The following is an 8,556-nucleotide window of genomic DNA, read 5'->3' on the forward strand; positions in this document are numbered from 1 at the left end:
GCCTGGAGTAACCTTGGGGATCACAGGAAAGCGATAAGTTATCAGGAACAGGCACTACAGATGTTGCTGAATATCTATGGTGAAGGCACCGCGCATCCTGATATTGCCGGCTCACTTGACAACTTGGGAAGCATCTGGAGAAACCTTGGGGATCACAGAAAGGCGGTAATCTATCATGAAAGGGCACTACAGATGAAGCTTAGTATCTATGGAGAGAACAACAATGCACAACCTGACATTTCCAGCTCACCAGCTCTTGGGCATTAAATAAAGGTGGTCAGGTATCATGAATGCATCACAGATGAAGCGATATACTTGTGACGATGATGATGATAACACCGTGCACCTTGATATTGCCACTTTACTTAACTTCTCACGGCCTGGAGTAACCTTGGGGATCACAGAAAAGCTGTCACCTAGCATGAACAACCACTACATGTGAATCGGACTATGTATGGTGAGGATACTGCACATCTTTGTATCGGAGGCATATTTATCAACTTGGGCAACGCCTAAAGCAACCTTGGCGGCATATAATGTTTCTCATCTAACGATATAACGCTACATCTCTTTCTCATTTACAAATGTCCCATGTGTGAGAGTTCTTTCATGGAATGCGAGACATTGATTAAATTCCCCCATTCATTTTGTAAATGTACATTATACTTATGTTTTTCATTTAGTTATGAACAGCATCATTTATGTTATCTACATAATAACAATCCTGACGATTCATCGACATCCTCTTAAGTTATTCTCTTCCAAAGTCTGAAACAAAGAAGGTCCCTGTAGCTGGGAGACCCAAACGCACAACACGTACTCTCTATCTCAAGAACTACCTACCACTCAAAAACTAAATGCAAACATTCCCATACCATGTCCAGAACCTACCTACCTACCTAGTCCCTTGACCTCCTGGTCGTTGGGGGGACAAGGTAGACAAGAAGATGGAGAGTTGTCCAGAACACGAAATATCAAAACCTGAATTTCTGTCGCATTACCTTGGTCGGAAGCCCTCCTAGGAGACGGAAACTCCAAACAACAAACCTGCATCTGCTGGGCCCGTCCTACACGTGGCACGTAGTTCTAATCCCTGTGAGACTTGGTGCGCCAGTAGACCCCTCCTTTACCTTAAAAAGCTTAGTGCAGACCAGGCAGTCGGGTCACCTGACCCACGACGGCAAGTGACATCTGCCTACCATTGCCTCCTGAGACAGATGGATACCAACCTTGAAAAGCCGCTTGGGGGCCATTGTAGAACTTGACCTTCGTTTTTTTAAACCCTTCCTTAATTGCCTGCTTACTGTGGTCGAGCTTCTACCCACTTACCAAATATCATTAACACCCATCCAAGGCCTCTCGAGTTATGGTGGAAACAAACAGTCACATATAAGCAAATGTCATCCAAAAAAGATAGTAGAGTCGATTCCGAGTCACCGAGAGGGTTTTGAAATAATATTTGTAATAAGTTTGAACTATTCTAAGCAAAAGAATATTTCAGTCACTGAAGTTCTAAATTGTTCAAACAATTGAAAATGAAAGTTTGAACATGTTTGAACCTATCTATATATGTTGGAAACATTGGGAAAAAATGACTAAGACATTAACATAATTTATGCATGGTGTTGTTCATCATTGACAATCGTACACATGTCGCAATTATAAAATTCCCATTATTAATCATAAAGTGGTTTTGCAATTTTTACATAAATTATGCAAATAAGTTCCTCATTACCATATTTAGTATCTGCTTATATTCCACCTATCATAATTAACATGTGTTACATTTATCAGAAGTCCAGTTATTGAAAACAGTGGAATTATACAATTTCCTCATTAATTATGCAAATTAAGTCCTCATTTGCATAACATGTATATCATTATGAACATCTTTGCCTAAGGTACCCGCATGCCTAATATGATGACAATCCGTTAATCCTTTCTGCAGTTATCCTCTTTGGAATGTCTTGACAAAAATGCCCCTGCAGTTCCTAAATTGAATGTTAGGGGGCTGAAACTTGCTCCACTTTGTCATGACACTAAAAGCTATCTACCACCCAAATTTCAAGACCATATAACTTCCAAGACAAGAGATACATAGAAAAAACTGCTATGATTGAATGTTGTCATTAATTATGCAAATTTGCTCCTATTTTGCATAATTAGTATTTCATCTTGTACAACATTGCCCAAGGTACCTACATACCAAAAATCATGAAAATCCGTTGTTCCCTTCTTGAGTTATCCTCGTCAGAAGTTTTTGACAAAAATGCCCCTGCTATCCCAAAACTAGACGCTAGGGGGCCCAAACTTATGTCACTTCTTCCTGAGCACAAGAGCTATCTAATACTCAAAAATCGTGACCATAGTATGTTCAGAACACCAAGATAGCAAAACCGGAAGTTGCGCTGCAGTACCAAGGGGAGCCGCTAGGGGGCCCAAAATCTAATCATTTCCAGCTTTCATCACACCCTACCAACACACCAAGTATCAAACCAATCCGCTTAGCCGTTCTTGAGTTATCTTGTTTACACACAGACAGACAGACAGACAGACACACAGACACACAGACAAACGCGGGGTAAAATATAACCTCCATGAAATTTCATGGAGGTAATTAATGGTACAAATATCTCTTTATTTAGAACAAGTTAGAAACATCTATGTGTTTTGTTATGTTGGAACATGTGATCATATGTTCCAACAATTTGCGTCATTTTTTTCCTCCATAAAAACTTTTATTACCCCAATAAACAAAGCTGCTCAGATGGGCCTTTTGTTTGGGTCTTTTTAGATTTTCTTAGTAGACACTAGTGGCTCTTTTGTGAATAGCTGTCAGACAGACACAGTTTCTTGTACTTGGCAGGGATGTGTGAATTGCCCTCTTCCCAGCCCACTGACCCAGTTTCATCATTTTGTTTCACTGTTCGAAACGATATGATCACATGTGATCACAAATGATGAATCTATGTTGGAACAGTTTAGAAACTAACAGAAATAATGGATTTGATGTTAGAAATGTTTCTGACATGTATGAACACTATAGAAGATATTTAGAACATCACACAGATGTTCTAAACAGTTCTAAACAGTTACTTATCACATCTAGAATGTTATAAAGATTTTCAAAATGTTGGAACAAAAGTCAAGAAAGACCCTTTTGGTAATGTGGAATCGACTCTAACGTACTAAAGGTGCCAAAGTATAAAGTACTTCTGGGTGAAGTCGTAATTGCGATTGACCTTCAAATGTGGCTTCGCAGGTTCATTGGGTAAACGTTCACGATTCAGTGGTTGACCTTTGACTGTCGGTCAGACAACATCTGCAAACAGCCGTGATTTTGGCAGAGCAGCACCGCGATCTTGCATATCTCCAATTTTGTCGCACAGGTGGGAATATATTTACTGCTAATGCTAATTTACTGCCTACCCAGTAAACTACCTCATGGCGTAGCCTCCATAGAGAGCCTGCTATGGAGGCTACTCATGGCGTAACACGCCAAGTTTGTACTGAAGAGCACAAGCTGCATGTCCGGACAGATTTAAGTGATCCTCTCACATCGGGAAGGACGCTCCTCTTTTCGATAAGCGCGGTTGGTTCAAGGCTTTTAAGTGCTTGAGGTGTTGGTCTTTTCGAACACGATACCTCGATGTAGGCTCGTTCTCATTGAAATGTGCAAAATGCTATCGTCTACCTTTGCGACTTGATATGAAGCAAATTACAGACAATAAAACTGCGTTTCCACAACACCTGTAATGTTTAAAAAATGCACTACAACATTCGTATTGCTTAATGGCTTAGAAGAAATTATAGCCACACGTGGGATTCTAGCCCATGATAAATGGCTGTCGCCTGAGGAGACACGTGGAATTCAAATGGTAGCTAAAGATGACAATCAGTTCTTAGAATAATTGTTTGGCCAGTGAAGCCAGCTACCCAGGACCTCTGAAAGATCACGTCACATCGCTGCCGTTACATGATCTTGGAGGCTGTGTAAGGTGGTTTATGACTGCCACCAAATACGGTAACAATTGAGAAATTCAACTCGTGGCCTCAATCATGATGTTTCTGACCTAGGGAGAAGAGATGCTGTTACAATGTAACCCGTAACCTTGGAATGGCCTTCAGGTCACACGTTGAAATTACCTCAAGATCTTGTAACGTGGTGATTACCAGCACGAGTAAGACGGCGGCCAATGATATATTAGACATATCAAAGACTAGAGATGCTCGTTTTGTGACGCTTCACACTTTTTATGGCTTTTACTACAAAGGATTGTTGACTGCCATTTGTAGCACATTTGCTTGACAAAATATTGTTCAAATTTTGGTATCGTATCAGTCTAACTATAACAGTGAGGTTAAAGCGCCATCTACTGACCAGTCTAATGCATTGGTAGGGACCTTTTTGTCTAGCGGTTATGGCGTTGGGTTTCTTGAGATGGTGGGCCCGGGTTCGAATCCCGGGAGGCAGGAGACTCTTTCTACGCACCTCTTGTGTTTCAGTGATTCAACATCTCAGACACCGGTACCCCAGTCCCGTAGGAAAATAAAGGAAATATCACGGTGAATAAATTCCACCGAAAACAACAGAAGGCAATCTGCTGATATGAATAACTGATATCGGCTAGTTTAGAGCCAGTCAAGCATATTTTCTCTTGGCTTTCAGCTACTTGCAAGCACAGTAAAGTACTTCTGGGCGAAGTCGTAATTGCGATTGACCTTTAAATGTGGCTTCTCAGGTTTATTTGGTAAACGTTTACGATCCAATGGTTGACCTTTGACTAGGTGCAGTGACGAGACAGGTAAACCGGTCAGACAACATCTGCAAACAGTCGTGATTTTGGCGCATCAGCACCGCGAGCTTGGAGATTTCCAATTCTGTCGCACAGGTGAGAAGATATTTACTGTACAGATTCTAGGTGAAGGAATCATGCTGTCTTCTTTGCTGTGAACAGGATTTCAGAAACTACATAGAAAGTTGTCACACGTATATATCATTTTGAAGCATGCCTTGATGTCCCTTGGTTAGGTGTAAAACAAACAAAAAAGTATTCTACATTTATTGACAGACAGACATAAATTCTTCTAGTTTTGAAAATCGTGATACATTCGAAAGTAATTAAAATCTTATCCTCGGAGTAGTGTACATTGTATTTAGGGGAAATGCATGTACGCGTCAATACATGTGCCTCGAAATACGTGAGCGAACTTGAGCCGAGTTAAGCTGTTGGCCGAGTTCGCAAAAGTACGTCGAAGCTGGCTGACCAACATAAACGTGTAGCGTGAAGCTAAGAACAATCCGTCAATCAAGTTGAATGTTTTGCGTTGGTCTTGACATGCTTGTGATAAGGCATGATTTATATCCACAGACAGACATATTTTTATACTTCACCGTCTGACTAGGTCGGCTAGACTAGGTGTGTCCCTTCCAGTCAATGACTATAATGGTTTCAAAATTCTTGCCCGAGGGCTAATTGAAGTTAGCATGAAATGGGACAAACAGACAAGTCGTGTAGAACAGTATAGAATATGTCTACCCCAGTCTAAAAGCTAGCTCTAAACTGTAACTTGTTGGGTTCGACTTCTTTCCTGAAGCAGGGAAAGACGAATGTGTGGATCAATGTACAGATTCTATGGGAAGGAATGATGTCGTCTTCTGTCGCTGTGAACAGTTTTCGCAATTCAGCTCCTGGCTGCGAAGAGAGAGTAGTCGGCCCACCCAATAACCCAATAACCAATTAATAACCAATAACCAATAATTCTTTAGAAGTCAGAGGAGCAAACTGGAACTATAATGAGATGGATTCTAGGTCTTTGGGAAGGTCCTACGCATGGATATAACGATAGTTCACCTTTATCCGCGTGGTAACCTATATCCGTTGTTTTTAAAAATAACAGAGTATTTAGGGATATCACCCACAAGGACAGTGGTTTCACATTCCAACGTTTGTACAAGGCTTAATTCATCCGCTGGCTGCAAGCCTCTTCTTTTGTTTTACGAAGAATATACCATTTGACTTATTCATTGTCCGGTGCATGGATCAATATATGAGAAATCCACGACATCATTCATTTATTTTCGTAATACAGTGGAAGCCAGTTAATTGCACAACGGATCGACGCACACTTCTCTTAACTGCACGGAATCCCAAAATCCCAAACCGGTGCGGCCCAGCTAGATAGCTTCGCATTAATATTATTGCACCAAATGGATAATTGCACGAAATTCACTGACAAATATGCCATGCAATTAAGCGGCTTCTACTGTACAATGTACTCAGTAATTTGGTGAAAACAAAATCTCAGTAGGTGAGCATCCAGTAGGTGACGCTCCTATGAGCTTGGTGTTTTGGCCGGCAAATAACCTTTATTTCAATATCAGACTACTGCCTCAGCAATTTCCGTCACCTCAGGCGACCTCAAGAGATTCACAATAAAGCCGCTAGCCCTAAAGCATCATACATGTAGTACCATCAATCAATGTAATAAAACTGTCAAACTGTCAGTTTCTACGTTCTGGTAGTATGATTAGGGTGGCAAGTTGCCACTGGCAACCTTAGGCCATAGCACGGCAAACAATTCATACATCAGTGTGGCTTGGTGTAAACAGGCACGGTAAGGAAATCATTCTTACTTACATAACCTCCTTGCTTACACTCATCTCCTAACTTCCAGATCCTAACGACGACCTTGTAATTTTTGTTTGTTTGTACTACCTACCCGGTGAATCGCCAAGTTAACGTTTGTACAGAAGAGTACAAGTTGCATATCAGGACAGATTTAAATGACCCACTCAACCAGAAATGTTGCCCCCTAAAAAATAGTGAGTTTTGTACGTTTTATAATAAACTTCTTGATGATATCTTTTGGTGTTATTTCTATGCATTCATTGAAATATATTGAAGTGATACTGGTAGTTGTAGATTATTGGTGAAACAGTACACATCTGGCGATGTGGTTTACAAACATGTATTCGCAACACGTATGTGAAAAGGAAATAAATGAAAAGGAGACAATCCTTAAGCTAAATGAGAACAATATGCAGTCTCCATCCATACCTTCAAGGACGTTATATCAGAAGGCCTTCTGATATAACGTCCTTGATACCTTGCAGTAACTGTTTGAATTTGGATATTTTTGGAAAGAACTCGTGGTAAGCAGTTCTAAAACTTACCAGGTAAGAATACGGCTTTACCTCAATATCAAAGATAACTAGCAAACAACTAGCTATCAAAAGGAAGGTCGACAAAAATTCCTTTGTAATCAACAGACAATAGGAGTAAAATATTTATCCCTGTCCCTCGCGTACCACCAGATCAGTGGTAATTTTCTATTTTGCATGTGAAAGAATCGACTTTGAGGGCGTGTCTTTTTCGATAAGCGCGATGGGTTCTTTTGATGGGTTCTTTTAATCTCCAAGCAGATTCCTCCGTGGCAGTAACATAAGCTGGGGAAGGAGTTTAGCCGGCAGAGGAGTAATATTGGTCCGATGGTAGAAATGCTAGTAGTTACCTTCGCCAAAGTCCTTCCCCAACTTATGTTACTGTCTTATGCCACGGAGGAATCTGCTTGGAGATAAGGGTTCTTTTACGTGCTTGAGGTGCGGTTCTTTCCGACTTGATATGAAGAAAATTAGAGAAAACACCATTATGATTAGGCATTACTGCTTCCTTCATCTTCCCACAATAATGTAATGTTTTACAAAAGTATGCACCACAACATTCGTATTGGTTGATGGATTAGAAGGAATAATAGCCACTGGTAGGATTCTAGCCTAACTTTATTCGCCAGTGCACGTTGAAGTTGAATACAGGAATTAATGAATGCCTTGTTGACTATGAGACTATGTTTTGTCGCTTCGTTTCTTGTCACAACGTTTATGTTGTCTATGTTGAAAATTTAGCCATCTTGTTTATTTACGCATCTTGTTTTTCTATCTTTTCGCCCTATCTTACTACTTTTTAAGTCTGCAGCTTATGCCATCCATATGATGTACTTGCTTTGGCCTTATCTCAATATCAGGCTGCTACCCCAGCAAGGTCCGTCACCTCAGGCGACCTGTTCGGAGAACTGTGGGCCAGGGTGTTTTCGATCATACTAGTATAAACAGACTATCCAAGTTGGCATCATTATCTGAAATACGGACCGCCTGCGGTTATGGCCGCGTCAGCTATGAAAGATTTACACATTCAAGTGCTTCCCATACGCTGCTTGTCAGTGTTCAAGTCTATGGATCCCACATGTCACGTCTGGGCCGCAAGCAGAGCCCACAGGATGTCTAAGCTCCCCAGGTGAGCTTACATAACACAACAGCCTCATTACTTTGGTGACACCCTGTGGCACAAATGATCATCATATGCCTGGCAGATTTCCAACTTTAACTCATATCAGGCCTGATATCATCGCTGTGAAGCAAATCTTTCAGACATTTGTGAAGATCAAATAATTATACCTTTATAGGTCGATGACATCCAGGTAGTGAGATACGCCAATAAGCAGTTACTTAAACAACTGGGTATGATTTTGGAAACGGTCAGACGTTCAGACAATGCG

The sequence above is a fragment of the Branchiostoma floridae genome, chromosome 7 (assembly GCF_000003815.2).
Source record: "Branchiostoma floridae strain S238N-H82 chromosome 7, Bfl_VNyyK, whole genome shotgun sequence".
In the NCBI taxonomy this organism is placed as follows: Eukaryota; Metazoa; Chordata; class Leptocardii; order Amphioxiformes; family Branchiostomatidae; genus Branchiostoma; species Branchiostoma floridae.